Genomic DNA, 11,473 nt, shown 5'->3' with positions numbered 1-11,473 from the left:
CGAGGTGGGACTCGGGGGACCTGCCCCTGGGGTTGGAGTGCCTTGGGTGGATACTGAGCACCAGGACTTGCTTCCTGTGGGAGGCGGCATTGTTGCGGAGGCCCTAGCAGAAGGGGTGAGGCCCTGTTTCCAGGGGTGTGCAGGAGAGGCGGGCTGAGCCCGGCACCAGGAGTCTGGTAAGGTTGAGGAAGGGCTCCCCACCAGGGGGAGGAGTGCATTAAATGTGGCCTAGAGGTGAGGTCTCCCTGAGGCCGAGTGCTGGGGCCCAGGGACACCCCAGCCCTGGGCCCAGGAGGAGAGCAGAGGCGGCCCAGGAGCCCAGCCGGGAGCTAAAGCCTGGCTAAGGTGCCAGCCAGTGGGGTTTGCTGCTGCGGAGGCAGAGGTCCCAGGTCCCCTGGGGGATGACTTCCCGCCCCTCCAGCCCCCACCCTGAAGTTGCCACCAGCAGGGAAGGGACCATTTCCTGCCAAACAGGAAGCTGGCCCGAGGATGGCTCAAAGTGCTGCCCTTTGACCCCAGGAGCTAGGAGCCAGCCCCTTGCTGGTAGCAGCCCTGGGAGCCACCTCCACCTGCCCAGCCACCCCAGACACAGAACGGGCCCCTTCCAGGCTCCCAGACTGCCCGGCACCTGGGCGAGATCAGGTTGAGCAGGGCCCTCTACAGCTCTCCCCCTATTCTGCACCCAGAATGGCAGGAAAGGGCCGCCTCCCACCCCACTGCGGAGGGGCAGCTCAGCGGGGTCCCCTGGGTCCCTGCTCCAGCCCCCTGTGCTCCCCTCCCTACAGCAAGCTTCCCAGTGGGCGGGGCGCGGCGCCTGCCAGAAGAAGCATTAGCTTTGGCTCAGATGATGCTTTAAAAAAAACCTTTAATGCATGGCTAATATTAGTAATGGGAAGTTTTCACATCAAAGCGTGGGTTTCTCTCTCCTGAGGCATCAGCACCTCTGACCACTCCGGGCTCACGCTCCCCCTCGGCCAGAGCTGCTGGGCAGAGAAATGAAGTGTCTCCTTGGAATGCACCTTACCTGCACCCATCTTCCCTAGATCTCTGCCCCAACCTTACAGGAACTTGAGTGTGGTGCCCCCTCTGGCTGAATCCAGTTTCCCTTGGAACAGGGGGGAGCCCTGGAGTGACCGAGAGGAAACACACGGAGCCAGATACAGTCAGGACACATGCACATCATGCACGGCTCAGCACTGCCCCAGGCTCCCGACAGCACAGGGTCACTGCCAAGAGCCACACTGGGTGCCTCACATGCCGTGTGTCTTGCTGATCTCTCCCAACAGCCTCAGGAGGCGGCTATTATCATCACCAGCCCAATTTATGCTCAGAGAGAGCAAGTAACTATCCCAAGGTCACACATCTGATGAATGATCCCATGAGACTGGGATCCCAGGTCAGGCAGTCTGTGTCCAGAGTCCACCCATGCCACCCTCCAGGCAAGGCTACAAATGGCCCCTGCACCCCACCCACTCCACTGCAGCCTCAGCCAGGCCCAGCCCCGCTCATTCCTAGAGTACTAGTGGGTTGCTGCCTGCACAGTGCCCGGGGTTTAGTGGGGATCTCCGAGTGTTGGCAGAGAGGGAGGGAAGAGGGAGGAGGGAAATGGTGATGGATGGTGGAGGGAAGATGGGTGGTGGAGATGGTAGAAGGCGGAAGCTGGAACCCAGCCCCTGGCAGGGGCTAGACAGCTGCTTTTCTCCTAGAGGGCAGCAGCCAGGGGGGCACGAAAAGCAGCAGCCCTGGGCAGCAGTGCCAGGGCCTCTCCTCCAGGCCTGGAGTGCCCAGACTGGCTGCAGAACCAGTGGGGCCAGACCCGGCCTGACCGGCCTCCTCCCCTGCAGTCTGCCCTTACTCTCCAGCCAAGGTCATTTTGCCCAACCTGACTACCAGGCCGCCCCTCCATGGTCCAGAGCCAGGCATTCAAACCACAACCCTCCAGACGAGTGGGGCTTCTGACCCAGGCTGCTCTCCGGTTAGCTGTGTGTCTTCTGCTAAGCTGCCTCCCCTCTCTGGGCTTTCCTTATCTGTAAAATGGGAACCACAACAGACTGGTCCAGGTTGACCAAATCCACATCCAGAGTGATGTTCATGTTACCTTTCTGACCTTTCCTATTGTTGTGCACTCCCCTGCAAGACCCCAGGAGCTTGTCTGCCCGGGAGACCTCCAGCCCCTCCAGGCTGAGCCTCTGGGCCCGCAGGTTGGGGGCTGGAGGCAGAGGCAGGACCCAGGAGCCAGCTGCAGCCCTCAGCTTGCCCTGCCCCCACCGGGCTCCTCTGCCTCCTTCCCTAATTGCAGGGTTGCTAGACGCCAGCTGCCTCCTGGGCCCCAGGCGGGCGCCTCCCAAGGGAGCAGGGGCTCCCTGGACGGCTTCCCCTGCCCCCTCCAGCGGAGCTGGGGAGGTTCAGTGCTCAGAACCCTCGGCCTCCTCCCCTTCCCACTTCCAGCCTCGGCCCCCATCCTCCTCCTCCAGGAGCCCTGGCCTCCCCCTCTCCCATCAGAGGTCCAGCCGCTTTCCACGGCCCCACAAGTGCCCCCAGACGCTGGCTCACCCTGGAGCACTTTCTCTCAGGGCTCTCGGTGCCTGTCGCTCTGAGATACAGTCCAGACGGGCCCTGGGTGAGCCCCTCACCCCAGCTTCCCCAGCACCGACTCTGCAACTGCTCATGGCCCGGTCAGGCTGGACGCCATATGCCTTCACAGGGATGTAGGGACATGCCTGGACTGTCCCACTCTGGAGGACAGGGATAGGGGTCCTGCCTGCGGGAACCGGAATCTCCCCATGAGGGAAGGGACAGTGTCAGCTGGGCTCAAGCTTCTCCCTTCTGCCACAGAATAGCAATCTTCACAGCTGCCCAGGAGATGGACGACAGCGAGATGGGGAACCTGAGGTCCAGAGAGGGACGGGACCCACCAGCAAGTGACAGGATTAGGGTTCAAATCCCCTCAACTCAAAGAGCTGGCATTTGGGGCTACGGCCTTCAGCCCAGGTCTCAGCCTGGTCCCAGCAGGTTCTGGGTAGGTGCCAGGGAGAAGGGGAAGGAGGGGCGGGGACGTGGGGGACAGAGCCAAGGGGGCACCAAGGAGCTGGGGGGACGTCCCCAAGCCCTCTGCCCCCAGATCACTCCGCAAGCCCTTCCTCATCCCGAGTCTCACCCATCCTCATTACCCAGTTGCAAACACTGAGCCACATGGCTTCTCCCAGGGTGCCTAGCAACTGCATCCTGGGAACCCCAGATACTCCCAATAGGATTTTTAAAAAATATGTTTTAGTTGTTTTAGTTGTCACTGGACCTTTATTTTATTTATTCATATGTGGTGCTGAGAATTGACCGCAGAGCCTCACACATGCTGGGCAAGCGCTCTACCATGGAGCCGCGACCCCAGCCCCTCCAATAGGATCTTAATCCGTTGCCCCTTTATTAAAATAACGCAGGAGATTATAGATCCGTGATGGACCATTTGCCCAGTGTGTGCAAGCACCCAAGAAATAAATTTACAAAAACTCTAGAGAGAGGGCATCCCAAACCCGATGTGGGTTCTCCTCCCTGCTAACGAAGCAAGAATCTCGGCCTCTGAGCCTCAGTCTCCACGTATGTAATCTGGGGGTGTCCTGTGGGGATTAGAAGGAGGGGTCAAGACCCCAGAGGTGCAATTGTTTGTCCGCCTTGTCCAAGGGCACCTGTCCTGACCCGTGTCCCCGCCACCCCCCATTATCCAGGTGGGGAAAGTGCATTTGTTCAGCTGGGCCAGGGATCCACGGTCCCCCATCTGTGGCTGCAGACTTGGCCCCACCCAGCCGCTCCCCTGCCCCAGCCAATCCAGGAGCCTCCCCCTGAGGCCTGGGGGCTCTTCACTGCAGGAAGGGCTGTCACCTCAGAGAGCAGGCAGCTTTGCTCCCGGCCACCCCTCCCCTCCCGCCCCCTCCCTTCCCTGTTAAATTGGAGTCAGGTGTGGACCGAGCTCCTTGGGAACTTGGCTGTGGGAATATTGCATCAGATAGAGCTTATCTGATCCCCGTCCCCAAGCGGGGGAGCTGAAGATGCTGCCAAGCTAAGAGGGGTGGGGCCCAGAGAAAAGAGGTGCAGCCTGGGAATCGGCCTCCGTGGTTTCTTGGGCTACTGCCGCAGCCCTGGGTGGTCACGTTGTTACCCGCCTCGCAGGTGAGGCCTTCACAGCCTCCCTGGGCCTCACCGCGGCTAAGAAGCAGGACTCGAACTAGGGCCACTCCCAGAGGCTCACGGGGTTCATTGAAGGGACCACACACCCTTCCCTGGCCTCCAGGACCGCGGAGGTCTGGATGGTGGCCCTTCCAACCGTGTCCCACTGTCCCTTCACTCACTATGTCCCCTCCCCGGCCTTCCCTCCACTCCTCCATCACCCTTCCTGCCTCAGGGCCACCAGGTGTGCTGTTCCTTCTGCCTGCGTCAGCTTCCCTTCATACCCTCTGGTCTCTTTTTAAAGGCCACTCCCCAAGGGCAAGAAGTGTCAAACGCTTCCTGGCTCCTCTGTCCACCCAGATGCTCCAGGTCCCCGTGAGCCCCCAGTTCTGCCTCTTGACATTTACTTTTCCAGATGACTTCACCTTCCTGGTCTCCCCACCTGACCAGTGCCTGCTTCCTGCCCCCGCGCTCACCGGGGTACCCAGCCCCTCTGCCTGGCGCACAGCCAGATCGCCAAGCCCTGGGTGAATGGAGAGTGAGCCTCTTGGCCCCCCGCAGGCCCCTGCTCCAGGCAGGTGCCCAGAGGCCTGCCCAGAGGCTCAGCAGAGAGCCGAGTCAGAGCAAGAGCCAGAGGCGAGCGCGCTGCACAAAGTTTTTTGAGAGGAAACTCACAGATGCAGCGCTATTAAAAATTGATATTTCAATGAGATAATCCCTCTCCCAGGCTTTTAATTGATTGTCTAAAAAGCCTTCCTCCATTGTTGTGCTTATTTATTTGCAGGGACCATTAATTTTTTTATGGAAGAGCAAACCCGGATGGAGTGGAAGGGCTGCTGCGGGGCTGATTCGAAAACACTAACCCAGGCGCCAGGGACCAGCAGCCGCGGCCGGCCAGGAGCTGAGACGTGGCTGTGGCCTTGGCCCTGGCTCTGGAGGCTGGCAGGTGGGGGCCGACTGCCCTGAGGAAGGGGGAGCCCCTGCTTGTCCAGAGCACACTTGCTCCTGCAAACCCCTGCCCAGACCCCATGTCGTGCAGGCAGGAGGAGCCGGAGCAGAGGGTGATGGCTGTGGGAACTGGGACCCCAGGCTCCTCCCCTAGGTCCCCACTGCCATTGGTCCCTTGCAGGGTGAGACGTGGACAAGAAGAGCAAGTGAGTGGCAGGCCGGCTGCTTGGGCTCTTCCCTTCCCCTCTCTGGAGAATACAGGCTCCAGTCCAGAGGGGTGGCTCTGAAGGCCAAGCACAGACCCAGGTGTATGAGAGGGCGCAAGAAGTGCCGCCATTGTGCACGCTGCTAGTCTCCACGCCTTCTCCTGATTCCCTAGAGGACTCAGTCCTGCTACCCAAGGCCACCCATGAGTCAGGTTCACAGGGTTAATGCCCCCCAGGTGTTCTGGGTGCACCTGCCCTGGGGGTCCCTGGCTGTGCGGCAGTGGGCCAGGGCTAGGCTTGGCTGGCCCCTGGCCCTTTCTTCCCCCACTTCTTCTCTGCTGCTCCTTGAGGAGGGTGGAGACCCCTTCTAGGCAGGACCAGCTTCCAGGACAGGCAGGTGGCTACGAGGTCACAGGGGCTCTGCCCTTCCAAGAGCCAGCACTTGGTCTAACGCTCTGGCTGCTGCCTTGAAATTGTTAGCAATTTGTAAAGGGGGGTCCCACACCTTCATTTTAAATTGGGCCCCACAAATTAGGTAGCTGGTCGGCTGCCAAGGGACAGGGCTGCCTGCTTCAGGAAATGACCACAGGCTGCATCCCCAAGGCAGTGCCCCAGCCTTTAAGCCGTGGCCTTGTCCCCCAGAGGGCTGGCCTCCTCCCACAGTGTCCCCTCCTCACCTTCCCCAGTCCTCCCAGCTCAGCAGCCCTCCCGGCTTCCATCTCTTCCCTCCAAAGAATGAACAAACTGGAGGGGAATGACTTCCCAGGCGTCCCTCAGTCCCAGGCGCTGTGGAGGGCTCAGAGGCACCGCAAGAGGGTCCCCAAATCCACATGGTCACAAGGCTCAACTGTTGGCTGAGCAAATAGCGTTTCACCCCTACAGAGCCATCTGTCATCTGGGGGAAGACTGGAGCCCACGGAGGAGACAGGCGCGGAGCATCGGAGTGGTCTGGGGGCTTCATAGAGCCTTGCTCAACAGGTTTGGGCTTTTTATTCCCCAGGTACCAGATATGAAAGGTAGAGCAGTGTTGACCTTAGGCATTGGAAAGGCTCCCTCCATCCATGGGAAAGGCTCCCTCCATCCACCGCAAAATGCTGCTAAGACAATGGGCACAGTTATGGAAATCTAGCCCAGGGGCATCTCTGGGCACCTGTAATCTTAAGTGTGGGTGCGAATACTCAGCCACACAAATGCTCATTGTGGCATTGCAAAAGCAAAAACACAGACAGCTGAGGGCCCAGCGATCAGGGCTGGTGAATGAGTGAGTGACAGGGGCCTTCTCCAGGGGCACACCACATATACCTTGTCAAGGGGGGTGGGGGTGGGGGGTGGGGTGGGGCTTGGTTTTCTCGATGTGCGTGGAGGCGCGGGCACTGCCAGGTTAGTCTGGGGTCATTGCATTCTTCCTTCTTCTCCTGAACTCTCCTGACTCCTGGGGATCCGTCACCAAGGACTCAGGGACACTTGTCTGAAAATCCTTGAGATTTGGCCTCTAACCCTCTTCCCACCCTCTCCCCTCTCCTGCAAGGCCTGCCCTGGCTTCCTGTCTCGCTTCCCCAATCCTAGGCAGGACTTTCCCTCTATTCTCGAAGGGCAACCAAAAGTATGTTTTTCAAAATGCAAGTTAGCACCTGTGACTAGCCACCTGTTTCTCTTAAGATGGGGACTGAACCCTGAATTGGCCTCTGAGACCCTGCATAGCCAGTCTGCCTAAGCACCATGTTTCCCTCTTCCCTCTGTGCTCTGCCATGAGGACCTCCCCTGTTTCTACAGACCAGACCGTCTTCTGCCACAGGACCTTTGCCCATGCAGTCCTTTCAACCCAGGCCACCCTCCCTCCCCTCTTTGCCTGCTTAACTCGCTGCTGTTTTGCTCTCACCTTGAGTCACTGCCTCAGTCAGTCCTCCCGGACGCATTAGGTCTCCTTATATCTCCTCCAGCACCATGTAGCTCTTTCCCTTCCTCTCAGCCCATCTCACAGTTATGCCTGCAACCGTGGAGTGTCAGGATCAGTGCCTGTCACTTAACTAGGCCATGAGCTCTTCAAGGGCATGTGTTGTTCTTATAGACCACCATGTCCCCAGTGCCCAGCGCCTGGCACAGAGTAAGTGCTCGGAAATCTTTGAATGAACCGATGAATCAGTGAGGGGAGGGGAGGGGCTGGCCCAGGCACTCAGCTCCCTTCCCCACGGGTGGGCACAGCGTGTGGGACCTGCTGTCAGCGGCTCACAGTGCGCTCAGGGGGCAGCGTGGGGAGAAGCACCCAGAGAGAGTCCTGTGCTCGGAGGTGGGACCTGCATGTCCTCCGAGGCCTCCTTCCTGAGCCCAGCTGACGTCTGCCCTGCCTGGCCTCCGTGGGAGGAAGCAGGGGGAGTCGGGGGGCCATCTCCTTCCTCTCCACCGGCTTCTCCTCCGGTAGGTCCCCTGGTAGGTCCCCTTTGATGTGACGTTTCCTGGAGAGACTGGTTTGTGTCAGTGTGGAGCTGGAGGAGGGAGATAGGACAGGGCCTCATCTTAACTGGTCAAGTGACCCGGATGTCAGTGCCCCTGTACGGCTGGGGGCCAGCTCTCCCCAGCCTCTCACTGTCATCATTTGAAAAGAATTCACCGGTCTGATGACTGCCTCCATGTCGCCTGGGATCCTGGGACTCGTCTGGCTCCACATCTCATCCCCACCCCAGGTCCGGCTCTACCAAGTCGTCCCTCTTCCCAAGAGGAGACCTGGCCGTGGGCCAGCAGGGACCTTGCAGGAGGCTCTGTGGGGTGGGGGTGGAGGGTGACATGGACAGTCCCCTGAACTTCCAGGTGAGGCCCAGACCTGACAGTCTCCATGGTCACCAGGTCAACTCCTGGTACGACTCTGTCGTCTCCGGCTGACTCTTCTATTTCTGGGGTCCTCGGTTTCTCTGCCTGTGAAATGAGGATGCTCCCCTCCTCGGGATTGCTGTTGGGATGTTCAGTGAGCTAGTACAGTGTCCCCAATGTCACACCACATTGGTGGACAGAATGGTGTCAGTCTCCACAAAACGGTCTCAACCCACACCAGGTGGAACTCCAGAAAGCCAGTCTCCCTGTCCCCTGGCTGTTGTCAAGGAGCATGTCCTGGACGGTGGCCAAGTGGGCTTAGCGCCTCTCTAGCGCTTGCTAAGCATCTCTTTTTTTTTGGTGGTGGTGGGTACTGGGGACTGAATTCAGTGGCACACGACCCCTGAGCCACATCCCCAGCCCTATTTTGTATTTCATTTAGAGACAGTGTTGCTTAACTCCTTGCTTTTGCTGAGGCTGGCTTTGAACTCATGACCCCCCTGCCTCAGCCTCCCAAGCTGCTGGGATTACAGGCCTGCGCCACCACACCTGGCTTTGCTGAGCATCTTTTTAGCAAAAGCCTTGGAGCTTTTTCTACAGTGTTAGCAGCACATATGTGATGTACTTGCTTGATTTTCTGTCTGTCTTTCTTTCATGGGGTGGGGGGTACAAGGTATTAAACTCAGGGGCACTCAACCACTGAGCCACATCCCCAGCCCTATTTTGTTTTATTTAGAGACAGGGTCTCACTGAGTTGCTTAGAGCCTCGCTTTTGCTGAGTCTGGCTTTGAACTCACGATCCTCCTGCCTCAGCCTCCCGAGCTGCTGGGATTACAGGTGTTCATCACTGCACCTGGCTGCACCCTAAACTCTTGTTGGTTGGCTTCTGTGGTACAAGGACTCAAACCTGGAGCTTGGCGCAGGCTCGGCAGGCACTCTGTCACTGAGCCCCATCCCAGCCCCAGATCCCGAGTTCTTGAGCATTGCCCTTCTCTGCCCAGGATCCTCCTGGTCTCCAGAGCCCAACCTCTAAGGCCATTTCTAGAAGCTTCAGGGAGCTGGCTTCACCTTCTCCCTCGTCTCCTACCCGTTGCCTCAGTTTCTCCAGGCAGCACGTGGGGCCTGGAGGGTCCTCCCAGCAGAGGAGAGCAGGAGAGCTGGCAAGGAGGAGGGAAGGGAAGGCCTGAAAGGGAAGTCCCACAGGCCACTCTGGGCCTGGGCCTGGGCTGCCTTGGCACCTCCAGCCTTACCTAGATGCTGCCCAGGAGGACGCAGCCCGCTTGCTCAGCCTCGGCCGCTCCAGCCCATCCTCTCTCAGCCGAGTTGGGCAGGAGCCAACACCCGGAGTGGCTGCAAGCTCTGCTGATGCTCGGGCAGGAGGTAAAGCTGGTCTCCTGAGAGAGAGCGAGTGTCGGCTGGGGAATGAAAATGTCATAAAATGAATCCTCTGCCTGCGAGGGCTGGGGACCTCAAAAGGGGCCTCTGAGGGTGGGGTGGCGTATGAGCTCCCCAGGACAGCAGGCATTTAGCTCAGCAACCTTGAGCCACAGGATCGAGCAGAGCAAGCACAGCTGGGGACCAGGTGACCCCACTTCCACCCGACCCCAGGCCTAGCGTCAATGCTGAGCTGATACTGGGGCCGAGGACCCTGCTCATGAGCTGAGTCCCCAGCACTGCCTTCCTTCATCAGCGATGCAGCCAGAGAGGGCCAGCAGCTGTGGATCGAGGGGCAGCCGGGGCCCCACTCCCGTGACTTTAAACACCAGGGCGCTGGGGTTCCGAGAGGGGACATGGCCTGCCAATGGCTTCATAGAAGGACTGCAGGCTGTGGCTGGGATGCAACCTCTCGTCTCCATTTCAGTCTTTTCCCAGTAATTCCCAGTGGCCTCCCCTCCCCTCAACCTTCACCCACACCCAGGATTGAATGAACACCCATGGGTGAACTGCCGAATGCAGATGTGGAGACGGGAATTGGGAAGGTTTTTCATAGTAGTAGTTTTAGAATTCCTCATTTTAGGTAGCACATGAATGAAACAGTTCCAGGTCGAGATGTGATAGATAGAGACGGAGATAAAAATAAAATATTGTGATGTAGATGAAATCTAAATATTGTGACAGATCGTCTATGCATTGTATATATGCGTGCATATGTGTGTATGGAGTGTACCGTATATACTCTGGCTTCTTTCACTTCCATTAGTCATAATCCCTTTGAGACTCATCGATTTTGTTGCATTGGTTGGGAGTTGGATCCTTTTATTGCTGACTTGTGTCCCACATGATGTATATATAGTCATGCACTGTGAACCGATATTCCATCTACAGTGGTGGTCCCAGAAGACTGTATTGCCTAGGGGTTGGAGATGTAGCTCTGTAGTAAAGCGCTTACTTGACATGCATGAGGCCCTGGGTTCAATCCCAGCACCATCACAAAAACAAAAAAAAGACAAATAAATAAGATGCTATTGCCTGGTGTGGTTGTAGCCATCTTATTTTGTGGAAGTAAACTCTATGATGCTCCCGCAATAACAAAATCTCCGAAGGATGCATTTCTCAGAGCATACCTCCATTGTTAAGTGACGCATGGCTACATCTGTAAGATCATTTAAAAATGCAAATTTATATATAGAGGCAGACAGCAAATGGCTGGCTGGAGGTTGGTGGGGAGGGGCGGGGAGTGATGACAGAGAACATGAGAGGGGGGAGCAGCTCTGGGAGGAGGGATGTGCTCACTCTCTGGATGGTGCTGGTGGTTTAGTGGGTGTGTACACATCAAATTGCATATTTTAAATATGCGAGGTTCATTACATGTCAATTATACTTCAACAACAACCACCACCATAACACCTGTGGTTTAATGGATATTAATTGCTTAATTCAAGGGCAGAGCAAAAATAGTGTTTATGGATTTTTTTTTTTTAATAAAGGGAATGGGCTGTTCTGCTTCTGGAAAAGACAGAAGGCCTGTATTATCCTCTTCTTCCCACGAAGTGCAATTAATAATGCTGGAGGCTATATATGAAACTAATTCAAGAAGACCCTGAGAACTGGAGAGAAGAAGGCGGGCTGGCTAGGGGACGTGGGACCTGAGCAACACACGGTGGTAAGCTTCCTGGGTTTCTGTTTCACCTTATCTATTGCATACCTGGAGGTGAGAAAGCTCACAACCTGGAAATGCCAATGCACACAAAAAATAACAAACAACAAACAAAGCCTTTATCTCTAGCCAAAAGATCAGGAAAGGGGCATGCTGGCAACAGAGAAAATTTGTAGACAATACTACTCTACTCTGGCAAAAAAAAAAAAAAAAAAAAAAAAAGAAGAAAAAAGAAAAAAAATCTGTGGTCCCACCT

The sequence above is a fragment of the Spermophilus citellus genome, assembly GCF_964194105.1.
Source record: "Spermophilus citellus genome assembly, chromosome: 18".
Taxonomy (NCBI): domain Eukaryota; kingdom Metazoa; phylum Chordata; class Mammalia; order Rodentia; family Sciuridae; genus Spermophilus; species Spermophilus citellus.
This window is presented reverse-complemented; position numbering follows the sequence as displayed.